This window comes from Capsicum annuum, chromosome 6, assembly GCF_002878395.1.
Source record: "Capsicum annuum cultivar UCD-10X-F1 chromosome 6, UCD10Xv1.1, whole genome shotgun sequence".
In the NCBI taxonomy this organism is placed as follows: domain Eukaryota; kingdom Viridiplantae; phylum Streptophyta; class Magnoliopsida; order Solanales; family Solanaceae; genus Capsicum; species Capsicum annuum.
In genome coordinates this window covers 157,311,798-157,330,936 of record NC_061116.1, presented here as the reverse complement: position 1 = coordinate 157,330,936, position 19,139 = coordinate 157,311,798, and the positions used below count along the sequence as shown (strand labels likewise).

At 34.0% G+C, this 19,139-nt stretch overlaps 1 long non-coding RNA gene across 2 annotated transcripts; it reads right to left on the bottom strand.

Annotated features, from left to right (window-relative positions):
* Positions 1-12,170: 12,170 nt before the first annotated feature.
* LOC107874963 lies at positions 12,171-17,523 on the bottom strand. 2 transcript variants are annotated; one of them, XR_007057231.1, is made up of 3 exons: positions 17,102-17,511; positions 13,398-15,533; positions 12,171-12,645 (listed from the first exon to the last, which is right to left on the bottom strand). It is a non-coding gene; the product is annotated as an uncharacterized LOC107874963 (long non-coding RNA). The 2 variants fall into 2 exon arrangements; XR_007057230.1 differs by having other exon boundaries at positions 12,171-15,533; positions 17,102-17,523.
* Between the last annotated feature and the right edge of the window lie 1,616 nt (positions 17,524-19,139).

The following is a 19,139-nucleotide window of genomic DNA, read 5'->3' as shown; positions in this document are numbered from 1 at the left end:
CCCCCCAGGTCCAGGGTTAGCCTTTGCAGAGCCATCAGTATTAAGTTTGAGTCCCCTTGCGGTGGGGGGATTCCACTTGTTACTAATAACTCTAGTTCTGTGATGCATATCAGTGCTTTTAGCCTTACAATAAGAGTGAATTCAGTGGCGTTAGCAATCACTTCCTCTACATTAATGGCTCTATGCTTGCTATTGAAGAGGTTGTCATTTCTGGTCAACCAGTTAGCCCATAAAGAGTAAGGTAAGAGGGTATCCCAGGTGAGCCAATTGTTTAAGGGCTTCCCCTACAGCCTATCTCACATATCCTGCCAGGCTTCCATGTTGTGCCAGGTCGGTGAGAACTTGTTTTTACTTTTGGCTTGGATACTAGTCCAGAAACGAAGGGCATTGCTGCCCCTGAAGAACATGTGGGAAAGATTCTCAACATCATTATTACAGAAGTAGCATTGTGTGGGGACATCAATGCCAATATGGTGAAGGTAACTGCTGGTGAGGAGCCTTTTGTGGGTTAAGAGCCATATAAAGGTTCTGATTTTATTAGGGGTGTTTGCTTTCCAAATTCTTGAGAAGGTAGATTGATAGATATCATTATGATTCACCTTCAGAGATTGTTTGGAGAGCAAAGAGTACATATTACTGGTAGTGAATCTGGCATCAGGGGAGCAGTTCCATGTAGCAGTGTCAAAATTGTTGTCCCTTACACTGATGGCCATACTGGTGATACTTTGCCTAATGATGTTGGGAATTTGAAAGAGGATTGTGGAGAAATCCCAACTGCCATTATTGTAAACATCTTTCATAGTGATGTCTAGAGTATGGCTTTCCACAGGACCTTGAATAATGCTGCTGAGGCTATGAAGGTGGGGGGATCCAGGTGTCACCCCAAAAACTCACTTTTTCACCCTTACCCACTCTCCATCTTATTCCTAAAGAGCAATTCTGCCAACCTCTCTTAATGCATTTCCAAGTCCTAGAGCTTAACTTTTTAGTGGGTGAAGTGTTATAGTTAGTGTAGTACTTGTTGACCATGACCTGACTCCAAAAGGAGGTTAGATTATGGAAGAGCTTCCAAGTAAGGTTTGTATGCATAACTCTGTTCCTGAGTTTGGCCAAGGCCGTCATCTTTCTTATGGGTGGGTGATGGTTTCTATTTTAACAGGTGGAGCTTCTTTTTGTCAGCAGAGCTACCCCAGACAAAGTCCCTCTGGATTTTGTTAAAAAAACTAAGTGATTTTATTGGGGATTTTAATGTATTGGATGATGTAAGTGGGCATAGAACTAAGAGTAGATTTAGCAAGGACAATTCGACCAGTCATGTTCAAGATATTAGTCTTCCATCCTACCAACTTAGAGTTCATAGAGTCAATGATAAATTGGAAATCACAGTTCTTGGGCTTGCTATGGAAGATCGAAAACCTAAGGTACTTCCCAAAGTTAGTACTGGGATGTATGTTAAGTATTTGGGAGCACATGGCGGTGTGGGCTGGGGAGCTGTTCTTAGATAAGATGAACTTGGACTTATTATGATTTATGGTTTGCCCAGAGAGTTGGCTGAAGATGGTAAGGATGGTTATAATGGTGTGACAGTTTTGGGCATTAGCTTTAGCCAGCAGGGTTAGGTCATCAACAAAAAAGAGGTGTGACAGCTTAGGTCCCCCAGGGGAGATACTGATAGGATCCTAATGCTTAGCTCTAACTTCAGACTCAATACCCCTAGACAGCCTTTCCATACACATGATGAAGATGTATAGGAAGATGAGATCTCCTTGTCTTATGCCTCTAGTAGGGTTAAAGAAGGAGGTTTTCCTACCATTTACAAGGATAGCTATGGATGAAGAGCTAATGCATGATATGATGAGCTTGGTCAGATTAGGGTATCCTTGATGAAAGACTATTCAAGTTTATCAAAGGCTTTTTCTAGGTCAATCTTAAGGATCATGTTAGCTTGCTTTCCTTTCTTGTTTCCAAAATGAGTGATGTACTCTTGGATAATGATGACCTGGTTTGAGGCCCTTCTATTGAAAAGGAAGCTAGCCTGAGAGGGACTAATGATGTCCTTAAGGAAGGGCTTAATTCTATTCACAATAATTTTAGTGATTATTTTGTAGGAGGTGTTACAGAGCCCAATTGGTATGTAGATTTTCAAATTAGAAGTCTTCCTACACTTGGGGATGAGGCACATAAGAGTGGTGTTATGGGTTGCAAGTATCTCAGATTTGGAGAACACTTTCTTACAAAAGGAGATAACCTTGGGGCCCACCTCATGCTAGTATTTCTGGTAGAACATAGGGTGAAGTCTACCAGGTCCAGGGGCTTTAAGGGGCTTGAAGTATTTTATGGCTATGTGGATCTCAGAGTTCCTTAGGAGAGCATCCAGGGTGTGAGAGGCCTCAGGCTGGATAATATTGTTGGCCAAGATGGGGGTGAAGTGGTTGTTAGCACTCTGAGTGTGGCTGGTAGTGAATAGCTTGGTGATATGATGGAGGATATGGCTAGTGATGGATTCTTCCCCTCTGAACACCTATCCTATATCATCTACAAGCTCTAAAATTCTATTCCTTCTTCTTCTGTTAATGGTGGTGGCATGAAAGAAGGCAGTGTTAGAATCACCATCAGTGGGCCAACTGATTCTGGATTTTGTTTTCCAAAAATCGTCCTCACATTTTAGCAATGCCTCATAATCATAGAGAAGCTCATTCTCTAGGTTATGGAGGTATGTACTGGTGTGGTTATGTCTTGACCTCTGTAAGCCATCTAATCTAGCATTAATGGTTCTGAGCTTGTTAAAGATGTTTCCAAACATAGTGCAGTTCTAAAGAGTGGCATTAGTTTGGAAAGTGTGAATAGCTGTTGAAGGTTAGCAGTGGGGGAGCAACAGTTATGAACTAAGTCTTTGAAACTGTGGTGGTTGTACCATATGGGTTCAAATATGAATGGCTTAGGATTTAAACCCTGGTTGTTGTGGGCCAGGGTGAGAAGGAGATGACAATTATTCGATTTGGTTCTGGGTAGATGGGTGACTATTGCCTCTAGGAAGAGGTTTATCCAAGAGATATTAGCCATGCATTTATCTAGCCTTTCCTGGATGAGGCTAGCCCTGTTACGGTGCCTCATATTGGTCCAGGTGTATTTTCAATCTCTATACCCTAGCTCCACATGTTGCATTAGTTTAGACAATCCTAAAGTATGGTGACCCTTGGAGTATTAATGAGATATCCTCCTAATTTCTCATTGGCTCCCAGGACTTCATTAAAGTCACCACCTATTAGCTATTCCCTTTTGAAGGTTGATGAGATTTGACAAAGTTCCTCCCAAAGGGTGAAACGTATACAGGGGTCAGGGCTAGCATAAATAGCAGAGAAAACCCAAGAAATAGGGTGAGTGTTTACCTTTACAGTAGTGTGGATGCCTTAGGGAGAGATGGAGAAGTTTTGGAGCTTAACTATATCCTTTTTCCACATGCCTCTTTTTCTACCATCAACACTTGACTCTAAATGAGAGTTAAACTTGAAGAACTCAACAAGATTTTTGTGATCTACCATTTTGGTCTCTAACAGAACCACAACACTGGGGTTATGAGATTTGATTAAGGCTACACATTGGCGCTTAAAGATCATACTATTTACACCCCTGGTGTTCTAGATGATAAAGTTCATGGTATCAACAGGATTGGGTGGGTGGTTGCGAATTGGGCTCTTGCTCTTGTCCTGATGATGTGCCTGTCTCTGATTGACATAAGGGCTCAGGTATGCTGCTGCATTCACCTTCTCTGACATGCTCCTCAAGGAGAGTTTGAAGGTTTTCATCACCTTTAGATAGAGCACTATAGTAGCTATGTTGCAGGGCTCTACGAATTCTGTTCGAAAGGGTTTTTCTAGCATAAAGAAGTCCATGTTGGCTTCCATGAAGGTTGCCAATAACTCTTTTATATCCATGTTTGCTTATTGAAGCTCCTCTAAGATGGTCGGTTTGTTTTTACTTGGTCATCTTCCTTTGCTGGTTTTGATTGGTGCAGAGAAGAGTTATGCGTGGCTAATGATGGGGGAGTTGGGGGGTTCCAAGGCACAAAATTTAGTCTCCATCTCCGAGAGATAGGGGATGTTGGGGTAGCATGGCAAGCTTTTGAACATGTGGCTTGCAAGGGAGTTGAACGCGTTGGAGTTCATGATGTTCAAGGTCCCCAACATTTGTGTTTGCAGCCATGTTTGGGCCCAAAATTATTGGCCCATTCCCTCGATTTAAGTTAACTCCCCAGAAGATGCAGAGGCAGAGGCCTCTATTAAAGCATCATTGGTGGGAGTGGAGAGTGGGTTCCGACATGGGCCACCCAAATTAAATGTGGGAGGGTCAACACATTTAATGAGGGAGCTGGGGTTGGTGGGTGGTAGGGTGCTACATTTTGTGGAAAGGCTGCAAGTGGCAGCACCTTCCTTGCCATGCTGGCTCATTGGGCCAGCTTTATTTTTATCTCTCTTTTTTCTTTCTCCAGTTTTATTAATCTTTTTTATTAAATTTAATATCTGGCGGGGAAAAGTCATTGACCAAGGGGGTAATAAGTTGAGGATGGATGGAGGACATACCTACGTTAGCCATATTTGTACTTACCTGGGGTGACCTCTTTCTTTGTGCGTTTCTGCGTTCGTGATTTGATGGAGGTGTTTCTGAGGAGCTCTCCTCCTTGGAAAGGACACAACTTGCCAATCTTCGTCATCTAAGGATTTTTGGTTGAGGGTTGGATCCGAAGGTCCAGGCTCTATGGTATTTATGGTTCTGACATGGATGCAAGTTTTTACTATGTGGCCAAGTCGTTCGCATCCCGTGCACAAAATGCCTTCCCCCATTATAGATAACCCACTGTTGACGGGTAGCGATGGCCACCTGAGTTTTTAGTGGAACATCCAGTAGGACTTGGATATATATTTGAGCATATCTTCCCCGTAGAGTGGTGGAAGTGCGTGTGTCGATTTTCAGCAAAGCATCTAATTTTGAACCTATTCGCTCCAGAATTGATTGGTCATAGAACTCAGTTGGAAATTGTGGTAGCTGGAGCCAAATTTCCATGTGTGTTTGAGTCGCTTCTTGTGGAATAAAGTTCAGTTCCCATTGCCTAACCGATAGGAAGTGATTGGTTACAAACCAAGGGCCGTCGTGAAGGGCTTTTAGCATCTTTTCCTTTTTGTTAAACTTAGCTGTATAGAGGTCATTCCCTAGATCTATGAGAACGAGGGGCTCAGTTGGTTTTCATGTATCTTGTAATTTGGTTTTTAAGTAGTTGTGTGCTAGTCTTTTATTGAATAGCTTAACAATTACAGAGTACTGTCATGGCTGATAGATTCGAGCTTTGTCCTTTTCTAACAAGTCGACTATATCGTTGTCGTTAGTTGCTCCGATTAGGCGTTTGCCTATTTTGTAATCGTAATTCTTGTTGATGGAGTGATTTTTGTTGAGTAATTTATCTTTGAAACTATCGTGGTGGGCTGGGGTGTGTATGACCGACGATGGCTCGACTGACATCATGGCCGGCGGCTCTGGCGATTCTGATAATTGGGATGGCTGTGCTTCAGGTGGTTGGGGAGTTCTGAGCATCTTTCCGCTACACGGCTAGTAACCACTTACTATCTATTTTGTAAGAGTTAACGAAGTGTAATTTCCATAGATAGTAACTTATATTTTTACAATTTTGTTTCTTTTAGGACAAGAATATCACCCAACTATCTCTATTTTTCTTAAAAAATCCTTAATACTTTAAAAATCTTATCATCTCCTCCTTGGCATGCCATGTTGTTAGAATCTTATTTTCTTAATATGAAACCTGTTTAATTCTTCAAATTCATTTATTCAAACCTAAGTCTTATAAACTATAAAAAAATATAAATTACGTAAAAATAAAATCTTTATTGAAAATTTGAAAAAGAATTTACCGATAACCTAATTCTCTACAAGTTTTTCAACCAAACTGATTCGATGAAAAACCTTCAAATTTTTCTATCAAACAAAATTTGAAGGAGAAAATCTAAGTTTTTTTGTCAAACAAAATTCGATCGAAAAATCTTAAATGTAATTATCATCGAAAATTTTTAATTCGCATGTAGATCACCTACAAAATTTTAAGCAAGATCTTTTTGATAAAAAAATAAATTTGTCTTGCGAATTTTCCCCAAGTAAATTCATAAACGAATCAAATAAATCCGCAAAGTTAACATAGGCAAAAAACTTTAGAAAACAAAAAATTATTATTTTTAATTTGTTTTTTTCATATTAATTTTTATTTCTATTTTACTATATTTTGTCTTAGTGTATAATTAAACGCTAATTTATATTTTTTCCTCACCCTAAACCCACAAAAAATAAGCGATAATTGGTTGGGTACTATTTTAAAGATTCATTTGTAATATTAGATCATTTTGTTAATATTTTTAAAAAAATTTAATTTGTTTCATGACTAAATAATTGTTTTTTCCTTCAAAAATAGTGCATATAGTACGTATATGAAATCCGAAAGCCATCATTTTTATTTATTTTACATTTTAAGAATCTTTAGTATATGAAATAAATAGCAAAAAAAATATTAAACTAGTACTAATTCATATAAATTCCTTGAGTTTTAAAAATATTATTAAGTGGTGAAATAAATAAATTAGAAAAACTTTGAAAAGTACCAAATAAAATAATTCAAATCTTTACACATCAACTACTTCATTGATGAGTAACATGCATAGCATTACCAGACAAATTATTTCCCTTTAAGTTGTGTGATTATCTGATATTTTTATCATGTGATGTAATAATTTTTCTCGTATCGAATAAAGAATAAATATAAATAATATTCTTTTTTTGTAAGAAGGACAAAATAAATATAAAATTTAAAGTACATAATTAAATTGTTCCTCAATGAAAAATATAGGGATAATATTCACGAAAATACCTGAATTTTGATCGGATTTTCAGTTGAGCATACTGAACTTTACGGGGGTCCTATTACCCACCTAAACTTTTTTTTTCTTATTTTAAGGGCATATATCTACCCACTTGAACCGTTGGGTGTAATTCACACGCATTGGGTGCGTGAAAGTTTTAGAAAATCATTTAAAAACTTTTTTTGGTCAAACATCCCCTCAATTTTCTAATTTTTATAAATTGTATGTTTTTTTATTTATTTTTTATTTATATCTTCTTTCTCTTCTCTTCTCTTCTCTTCTCTTTCTTCTCTTCAATGGTGCTCCATAGTTGAGTTGGAATTGAATTGAACACAATTTTATCACACACACACACACATACTAAATAAGTTATCTTCAACACACCCAATTCAATTACATCAATTTGACCAAATTTCAATACACCCACCAAATGAGTCTTCTTCAATTTTATCAAAATAGCAAAATTAACCCATTATTGTCATCATCAACCAACCCACTATTGGCGCCAGAAGGGAATTTGTCGGCACAATCTTGATAGTAATTGAAATTTCGAATTCTCAAGAAATCAGTGAAGATGATTTTCTCAAATTATGAATTTTTTATTCTTTGAGAATTGTTGTTGAAAGAAACTGTATATTCTCCTACACGCATGAGAATTTTGGTTAGACCATTGGAATGTTGGCCTTCTACAAATTAACATTAAAAATACACAAGTTGGAAATTGGGTATTCTCCTAAAGTGTATATATACAGTTTCTTTGGTCTCCAATGCAGATATATACAATTTTAGTTAGAAACTGTAGGAGAATATACAAGTTAAAGCAAAGAATATATTCTTCTAAACTGTAGGAGAATTTTGGTTAGAAACTGTAGGAGAATATACAAGTTAAAGCAAATAAACTGTATATATTAGAATGTTGTTAGACCATTGAGTGTAAGAGAATTGTTAGGAAGAAAGAGGTTTGGTTGTAATGGTGTTGTTCAAAATTTGAGATTTTGGTATTTTAATGGCATCTGTATATTCTCATACAGGATTACAATTCTCATATAGGTCCAATTCTCCCTATTTTTTCTTGCTATTGAAAATTTTGGTCTTGTTTTTGAGTCATTCTTGTGATCAAAATATTACTAATTTTTTGTAGATTTTGATGAATAAAAATGGAGAAGAAAATAAGAATGGAAAAGAAATTAAATAATAATTAATTATAAATAAAAAATACACGTGTCAATATGTCATTGGCGCGTGCATTACACTTTCTACTTTAAACTAGGTATAGCGTTTTGGGGGGCAATTAATTCTACTTTAAAAAAGTTCAGGGGGGGTAATAGGACTCCCGCAAAGTTCAGTATACTCAACTAAAAATTCGGTCAGAGTTCAGGTATTTTCGTGAGTATTATCCCAAAAATATATCATGTGTATTTATTTTTTAAAAAAATGGGATAAAATTTTAGTTAAATAAATTTGATAAGTTAAATAGATCTATTTATTATATATATAAAAAAGAAATTTTAATGACATGACATGTCTATTAGGAGGGAAGAAATGTTTTTGAAGTATCAAGTATATTTTGAGAAAAATAAGAATAATTGAGTGATATTTTTGTCCTAAAAGAAATTAAAGTGATATTTGTAGGTAATTTTCAAAATATGGGTGATTAGTAAAAGTCGACGAAGGGCAATGTTGTTGTTTTATATTGCACACATCAAAAATAATTTTTAGCGATAATTAATTAATAATAAATATATAGGTTAATTGCCCTTATATATACATTTTAGTACTCTTTATAATGCTCTAAAATATATTCTAACACGAGTTCAATGACAATCAACTTTAGAATAACATGACTTAACAAATATAAACTTGCTTTTAAATACCCTATTTTATCTAAATTTTAATTAATTGCAATCCATAGCCTCTCTTGTCTTCTTTATTTTCTCTCTTATTTTGCTACTAGACCACGTAGGAGCGACTGAGTTTCACACATATGTGTTGCAAGATTGAAATATTTTTTTACTTAGTTTTATATAGTTAAAGGGCCTACTTTGTACACTGGCAAAGTTAAAGGTTATAGTTATAATTTAATGTCAAGTTAAAGGTCTTGTTTATGTATTATGCCTTTTAAAAAAACGCCTTAACAAATACTGGACTTGTTTTGCAACGACAATGGTATAAATGAGCCAAAATTTTAATGGATGATATAAATGAGTCATTTCTGATACTTCGATGGCATATTTGAGCCTTTTCTCTTTGTTTTAATTAAAGATGTGGACCTCTAGTAAGACAACACCTGGGAAAGCTATTTTTGAAAAATTACCTTTAACAAGTAATGGCATGATGAACCTGTTTTACAACGGCGATGACATAAACAACCCAAACTTTTAATGGATGACATAAATGAGTCATTTCTGATAGTTCGATGACATATTTGAGCCTTTTTTCTTTTTTATATGTCTTTAAAATATTTTAAGTTGTTAATTATTATTATTTATAGTACTTTTTATATTATTTTTAAATAATTATCCCAATTTATGCAACACCGCAGGAATTTTGAGAAGCAATCAATTTTTTTAAATCATTTCTTTTAAATATTTTTAAATTGATTATTATAATGTATAGTATTTTTCTACGTAAATTTTTAATAGATATAAGTAATTCTAGAAAAGTCCTCAAATAACCATAAGTAGGATTTTGAGAAGATTCATTGTTATTTTTGAAATTTCTTAAATAATAATAAGTGAACCTTTGAGGAGCTTAATTGTCATTTTAGAAACTCCTCAAATAGTAATAAATGAAACTTTGAGGAGCTTAGTTGTCATTTTTGAAAAACGACCCTAAGCTCCTGTATTCGCTCTTCTTGTATAGAAAATAATATTTTTCTATCTATTTCTTTTTCTAATTTTTCCTTAATTTTTTCTTTTCTTTTTTTTATCTTTTTCATATTATTTTCTTTTTTCTTTTTCGTTTCTTTGTCCTTTTCATTTTTTCTCGTTTGTTATATTTTATTTTTTTCTCTTTTCTTTTTTTTTTTTTTGAGTTTTTTTTTTTTTTGTTCTTATTTCTTTTTGCCTTTTTGTTATTTTTCTTCTTCCCTTTTTCCTTTTTTCATTCTTTTTCGTTCTTGTTTCTTTTTTGTTTTTTTTAGCATTTTTCTTCTTCCTTTTTTCATTTTTTTTTATTTTTTTCTCTCATTTTGTTGTTGTTGTTGTTGTTGTGGTGGTGGTGGTTTTGTTGTTGTTGTTGTATTTTATATTTTATATTTATTTGTATTATACTCTATTTTTTAAGTAAATTTATTGTTTATATTTAAAAAATTTAATCGTGAATGTGTACAATTTATCATTTATATCATACACAAATAAGTATATAGATTAATTGTATTTGGTTGAATCTAAAATATATAAATATTCAATGTGTCATTTAATGCAAATATATCGTTAGTATTTGTATGTTTATAATTTGTATATGTATATAAATAAGTATCATTTGTATGCTTATGATTCAAGTTTTATAAATATGTAACATTTGATACTAATGTAACATTTGTATTTGTATAATTTAATATTTATATTTATTTAAATTATCATTTGTATTTGTATTATTTAATTTGTATCAATAAAATACAATTCTTATCAATGAATATAAATATAAGTATTCATAGAAATAAAAATTATAATTCTTTTTCAAGTATTTAAAAATACAAATGATACTGTCAACTACAAATCAAATGCAAACAAATAAAATTACAAGTACAAATACAATATGCGGTCAACCTACAAATACAAATACAAAATAGTTTTTTAAAAATACAAGTGCATCGACAAAAATAGAATACAAATACAAATACAAACAAAATAAATCACAAAATATAAATATAATATGCAGTCAACTATAAAATATAAATATACAATTCTAGCGCGAATTATATAAAATATAAATGATGATGCGAGCTATGAAATACAAATATAAGCGAACTATAAAATACATATATAAATGCAAACTGTAAAATACAAATACAAATATAATTGTATCAGTAAATACACAAATAAAAATGATGGCGTGATTATAAATACAATAATCAAGTATGATATTTTCGTTATCATCAATGACTTATATTCAACGAAGCCATATTTTTTATAAATACAAAAAATATAATATAGAACCAAAAATTGATTTTTTTTTTTTAAAAAGAAAGAGAAATAGAAGCTAGAGGTAAAAGTGTGGAAAAAAGCGAATAGAAAGAAACAAAAAAATTAAAAATAGAAAAAAAGAAGAAAAAATGAAAATAGGAAAAAAAGAAGAAGAAAAAAGTGAAAAAAAAAACAGAAAAATATAAAAAAATCAAAAAAGAAAAAAGGAAAAAGAAAGAGAACAGAAACTAGAGATAAAAGAGAGAAAAATAACAAAAAGAAATAATCGAAAAAGAGAGAAAACAAAAATTGAAAAAACCAAAAAGTAAATAATAAATGAAAAAAAAAGAAATGACGGTGAATGCAAATACAATGAGCGGTTATAATATTTTCGTCATCATTCATGGTTTGTACTTGACGCAGCCATATTTTTCAAAAATACAAAGACGTAGTTATATTTTTTGAAAAAATAAAAAACTATAAAATATAAAATACAATAAAAAGGGAAAATGAGGAAGAAAAAGAAAAAAGGAAACTTCAAAGGAAAAAAGAAAAAAGAATAGAAAGAGAAGTAGAGGCTAAATATAGAAGAGAAAAAAAAAATAGAGGCTACAAATAGAAAAGAGGAAAAAAATTAAAAAGAAAAAAGAAAGAGAACCATCGATTGTAATTTTAAAAATTAGGTTAGGGATATTCTCATTTTACACATAACTATTTTTTGTAAGTGTCCCATTAACTTGCATCCAAGGGTGTGACCTATTGGTTCAATAAGGTTGGGATGAACACCATGAGGTCTCAGGTTCAATTTCCAGTAGAGACAAACACTAGGTGTTTTCTTTCCATCTGTTCTTGATACAAGAAAGGTAATGAACACATGGAACAAACACCAAAACAATCCACAAGTTCAAAGAACCGAAGACCTTTTTGATGACCACTCTCGGATTCAACAAGAAACCAACAAAACAAGATGAACAATGGTGTTTAACACACCAAACAACCAACCCAAACTAGATTAATACACAAGACGGAGAACATAACAAGTGAATAACAACAACTCCACGGATTTAACAACACAAAAACAAAACGGGTATAAAAAAGTAAGATAAATAACTTGACATATAATGCATAAACACTTATGAACCAAAATATATATTAAACATTAAGACCCAAAGTATTCACACAAATAACACCAAGTTCTTACAAGACCTCAATAGAATTGGACTTCCCAAGCAACCAACGTTTCCAAGATTGTTATCGGCCCAAGTGATGTCCACACTTGCCACAAGGAATCAACCTTGCAAGACACTCTCTCGAGCTCTCAAAGTATGTCATCTAAGTTCGATAGAAATGACCTAATAAGATTTTATTTATAATCTAGATTAACTTATTACAAAAAGATCAAAATGCCCTTAATGGGCCCTTACAAAGGGGTGGCCTTGGAGTGTGCTTCTTGGACGGTTTTGGAGTGTAGGAGGATTCCTTCACACTTCAAGACTTGTTCCCTTTGATGGGCGCCCCACAATCTCAGGTCTTCACGTCTTGGCTTCCATTACGTCCTCGAATGCTAAGATACCTCTTTGACCCGTATCATCCTCCCCTTCCTGAAAAAGGATTCATCCTCAAATCTGAACCTTGCAAAATAATAGGAAGGACAAGCAAACACAAGTTCCTCAAGGTATGAGGGTTAGAGTTAGTGTAATAAATCATAGAATCTTGCCAAGGTCGCTCAAACTTCACATATAACCAAGCATCCCTCTTACCCGAATACCCTCCCAAGAAAGAATCAACTAGTCTATCCACATAAGTATGACAAGAAACAAGGAACAAAAGTTGCTTATAAATAGAAAACATAGACTCTTCTTGAAACAACAAATAGACTTGAAAGCCGAGATAGGAAAGCCATACATTTCATGCACATTCAAGTCATTCCAAAAGACATCATCACCGTATTTTAAATGATCACCGGGGTCAAATGAGTGGAATGTCCATGGCCACGGGTTGAAAAAACACTTTCTTACCCCAATAATACTACAATTACGATCAAATGTCCCCTCTATACTAGCTTGATCTACAACAAAAGCAACTAGAGGTTCATCCTTAGTCAATCGGCCAACATGTTCAACATCCCCATTTTCATACACAAGTTGGTCTTCATGACTTCCATAAGACAATATACTATCACTAGGCACCATGTCTTCAACACTAGGTGGATCAACTAGTCTATCCACAATTTTAAGTTTTACATTATCTCCCCAAGATGAAGGAACATTCGGCTCACTTAAAAACAAACTATCATTCACACTTAGTTGGCTACGAGCCTCATTTACTTGAGTGCAAGAGTTAGTTTGATTACCTTGTAGCTCACGTGGAATATGTCCACTCATGGGAACTTGATTAGAAAGGCTTGGATACTCTACCAAGTTATCCAACTCCTTGAAAAGAGAGCTTTTAGTCCTTTCCATTCTGCCCATTATTCTTTTCATTCTCTCCATTCGACTATAGAGTCGTGTTTCATATCCGTTATGGCAGCCATCAAATCATTCATGGTCACCTTTTCCAATGCCATAGTACCTAACAAGATAAATTCTAAAATAAAAACATAAAAAACAGCAAACTAGTTAAGGTTATAAAAGAAAGCATCCTCACAAAACGTCTCAAAACAGTCCGCAAACTCTCAAGCACACACTTTTGATGTTTTCACTCTATTGGCCTCACAAGTGTTGATAACCCGCTTGTACCCCAATAAGGTCACGTGGTTCCAATTGTGGCTCGAGTTCAGAGTGGATTCTTATTTGAAATGACACACAAAGTAATGTACGAACTTGAACCAAAAATATACTACGATTCAAAAATGAGAAAAACACAAAAAAGAACAATGCTAACACTAAGAGCGTACTCAACAACTAATCTACAACTTAGTAGGTATTTACTAGTTGTCAATTAGTATAAGAGTTAGCAAAATTGGAAACCAACAAAAATAAGAAAGTGAAACTAGGAAATCCAATGTTCTTGAGCTCTTTGATGATGTGGCACTTAACTATTGGACGTTGTAATGTAGAAAATTTTTTGTTTCAAGAAACTAGTTGTTCAATTTCATATGTGGAAGAGGATAATTTCTGCCAAGGTATGGGGCAAACAAGGTCTAGAATTCTCTTTCAAGATTTATAGTCTTTCACCTACTTGCACCAAATTGGCAAGACAACCTTTTTGGATGTCTTGTCCCCTTTTCCTTTTTTGGACAATCCTTGAAAAGTGTTTTTTCTTCTTTTGGTAGTTATACTTTTTGGAACTCTTTGGTCTTCTTACTATTTTGGTGTTGTCTTGAAAATGATTTCAAGACAAACAAAAAGTCTTCTCTTCTTTATATGATTTTCAAGATCAACAACAACCTTTTCAACACAACTTCAAAAACACAAGATGAACACCACCACCACCACAACAAAACCACCTACTTAACACCACCACACACTTGAACTTAGCTCAAGAAATTATACATTAGACTCAATATGTGCTGAGGAGAATGAAAATCAACACAAAAAACAAACTAAGACAACCAAATACACCTAGATCTAGAAAACAATTCATCCAAATACAACAAGAACACCAGATCTATTTTTTTTCACTCTCAAGCCCAAGATTGATCTTGTTAGGAAAAAATCAAAGATAGCTCTGATACCAAATGATACAAGAAAGGTAAGGAACACACGGAACAAACACCAAAACAGTTCACAAGTTCAAAGAACCGAGGATCTCTTTGATGACCACTCTCGGATTCAACAAGAAACTAAAAAAATAAGATGAACAATGGTGTTTAACACACCAAACAACCAACCCAAACTAGATTAATACATAAGACGAAGAACACAACAAGAGAATAACAACAATTCCACAAATTTAACAACACAAGAACAAAACGGGTACAAGAAAGTAAGATAGATAACTTGACATATAATGCATAAACACTTATGAACCAAAATGTATATTAAACATTAAGATCCAAAGTCTTCACACAAATAACACCAAGTTCTTACGGACCTCAACGGAATTGGACTTTCCAAGCAACCACCGTTTCCAAGATTGTTATCGACACAAGTGATGTCCACACTTGCCATAAGGAATCTACCTTGAAAGACACTCTCTTGAGCCCTCAAAATATGTCATCTAAGTCCGATAGAAATGACTTAATAAGGTTCTATTTATAATCACTTATTACAAAAAGACCAAAAGGCCCTTAATGAGCCCTTACAAAGGGGCGGCCTTGGAGTGTGCTTCTTGGACGGTTTTGGAGTGTAGGAGGCTTCCTTCACACTTCAAGACTTGTTCCGTTGGATGGGCGCCCCACAAGCTCGGGTCTTAACGTCTTGGCTTCCATTACGTCCTCGAATACTAAGATACCTCTTTGACTCGTATCAGTTCTAGCCTTGGTGGACAGAGTTACCTGATACCGATTTAGTTGAGGTGCGCGCAAACTGGCCCAAACGCCACGATTCTAAAAAAAAAAAGTGTCCCATTAACTTACATAATAAAATTTTTAACACTCTTTATTAAAATGAATATTCAATACAGCTAAAAGTTGTTTTTGTTATATGCTATTTGAATGAAATTTTTAATTATGACCTACAAAATATAGGTGATTCTTTACCCATTTATATTATTCCAAGAAACATTAATTTTCTGTTAGTGAAACACTGAAGTTTGCAAACCGTAGTTCATGTCAAATTAAATATTTGTAAGCAATAAGGGAGCTCACTAGTCACTACCCCCTACAAGGTATGATATAGGCACTCTATTCTCATGCAATTATCAGTGACGAATTTTACTATTTGAATTTGTGACCTATAAGTCTCACAAGACAATTTATCGTTGCTTCAAGATTCCCCTTCAAAAGATATAAATATTTAAATAGTAATATTTCAAGTGAAATACTAGATTTCAATCTAATGTTGCATAGTTTTACTCAACATCTAAGAGTATTTTAGCGATAGATTCTATAAGAATCGAATTACATTGTTCATAAACATTAATTTTTACAAATGTTTTTCCAAGTGAACTTCATGATCAAATACAAGTTAGAATTTTTACCACAAATATTGTCCAAACGCATAGCAAGTCTTGTCACTGACAAGACAAGTTTAATTTTCCCCAAGATAACCCCTTTCAGCCATGACAATAACATTATAAAGCAATATAGGCTAATTTCTTTTTTCTTGATTTACGTCTCTAACTCGTGGTCTACAAGCACCGGGCTTGTATACATGACATAGGAATCTGTTGGACACATTTGTCTATATCCATCTCTTGTGGGTGTCATTGACTCATTGTCATGAGGACAAAATGTAAACAAGTTCCTAAACCTATCGCCTTATCCAAAACCACTTAAATAATTGTCCTGAAGTGGTACAGTACCAATTAAGGGAGTTAAAATATACAGAGGACTATGACAGCCAAAATTGGCTATTGTTTGTGATGCTTCTGGAAAATGCTATGATGATTGTACGTTTTACATTTTGCAATCCTATTTTACTCAATTTAATAATTAACCAAGTTAATGAAATGGAAACATGTTAGGTAAACAAAGCCTAACTGAACACTTTGTTATTTCTTCAATTTAAAAAGATGATGTGCCTATTTCCTTAGGAGTTATTTGGTTACTGGTAAGACTTATTCGGGTATTAATTACGTAGGGTTTAGTTATGTAGGAATGACAATATATTATGACCTAATTCTTATTTCTTAATTCCAAAAACGTTTAGAGAGCTAATATTTATTATATCCCTATTAAATGATGCTTACATTATATCTTGAAATTAATTTGAAAAAAAATAATTAATATTAAGGATAAAATAGGAAAAAAGAAGTTGTCTTCTCTTAATATGTTGCTAAACCCAACTTGATAGAAAACTCCGGCCACCATGGCCACCACCTTTAGTGGGTCTAACCTACCGGAAGATAAGTGTAAGATGAAAGATGTAGAAGTACTTAATAAGGCACAGATAAATACTACTACACTGAATTATGTTAATACGTTGAAACCCAAGATTCTCAACATTAACATACCTAGGGTTCCACCTAAACCTGTTGTCATGATGCGTGGTGATCCTAGTATAACATGGATGTCATCAGAGGTCAGAAGTTTAATCATTCAAGAAAATTTGCAATATGCTATAATTAGGAAATTTTCATATGGTAAACCGGATCTTAAGGAGCTACGAAGAACAATTCCGGGTTAGTGTGGTATCAAAGGCGAGTGTACTATAGGAGTTTTGGATACTAGACATATTCTTATTTGACTGGAAGGACTAGAAGACTATGTTAACCTACTGTCCACTACTGCATATTATATCAAGGCTAAGGAGATGTATTGGCAAATGAGAACATTGAAGTGTGATTTGTGGTTTGAGCCGGATGCGTACAATTAGGGTAACTTGGATAACTATGCCAGATCTCTCACCTAATTTCCTTGCTAAGGAGGCAATTTTTTCAATTGCCTCAGAAGTAGGTAAACCTTTAACGACAGCTATGATAACTAGAAATCAAAAAAGACCAGTTGGGCAAAAGTCAAGGTAGAAGTTGATTTAGTTGCCAAGCTGCCTCAAAGGGTGAGAATCAATGAAGAAGATGATGTGACAGGAGAAATTAAATTTAAATGGATACAAATTTAATATGATTACATTCCGAAATATTGCAAGGAATGTTGTTTGCAAGGGCATGATGAAAGTAGTTACTGGAATATACATCCTGAGCAACATGAAAAAAAGTTGAAGAAAAAAGAAGAAGCTACTAATAACATTCAGATGGAGGAAGTACAGAGCAAAAAGAAGAGGCAAATAAATACAAAGTTGGAGGAAGGAACCCAAATAAACAACAATGGCTAACAAGAAGGAACAAATACAAAAAAGATAGATCTGGCCATATTGTTGGAGAAGTGGAGGAGAAAAACCTAACGGAACTAGTAGTCTCTAATGCCTTTGATGTACTAGGGAAAAAGGTGACAGAATTGTTGGATCAAATAAATGAGGGGCAAAATACAGGGAAGGAAGATCAGATAAGCAAAGAAAGTACTAAAGAATGGGTTACCAATAAATTTGATAAGAGATCAACAGTAATAGAACTAACAAAAAAATATGGATAAGCAAGAGTCAAGAAACAAACAGGATACAATGCCAAAAGAGACGGGGAAAACAAGTCATATTGAAGCCCAATCACTAAAGAGTCAGATTGAGCATAAGGCACCGAAGAAGGAAAAAAAGGAAGAGGGATCAAAAAAATTGATAATAGATGATTATCAAAGCAACAAAGGAGAGGTAATGGTAATAGAGGGAGTTGTCCTATTAGCAATACAAGCTGCAAATCAAATATATTTCAGTAATAAGAAGAAGGATGACCTTGATGAGGATGACCTGAAAAAGAATATTGATAAGGTTTCCATTGAAGGAAACCCATCTCTCGGGCAAATAGATACAATTAAAGAAACACAAGGCAAGCAGATGAAGAAAGTCAAAGGTACTAATACTAGTACAATGTAGACAAAAAGTTATTCCAAAAATTAATCAAAACGAATGCTTTGATATGAAATATAAGATCGGTTAATACTCAGAAAGAATTCACCAGATTGATAACTTTATAAAAAAGACATCATTTTTATTTTATGGGGTTCATGGAGTCATTTCAAGACAATCACAATAGAGAAGATTATAAAAGAAGGTTAGAGATCCAACATGCGGTGGCTAATACATCAAGAAAAATTTGGACATTTATGGACTCAATGGTAAATTACACAGTTATCATAGATAAAGAGCAAAAAATGACCTCGAGGTTAGAAAATCGAGATGTAGGAGTGATAGTGATAGTCTTTTTAGTAAATACAAAATGTAGACAAGTAAAGAGACTATTACTTTGGGAATCTTTGAAGAGATGGCACAATCCATTTTGGATCCCTAGTTAGTGAAAGGTGATTTTAATATTATAATCAATGATGAAGAGAAACTGGGAGGATTTCCTGTTACTATATCAAAAACTGAGGACTTCAAACATCACATAAATTTGTGTGATTTAGAATACCTTAGTTTTAAGGAAGTAAATAGACTTGGTGTAA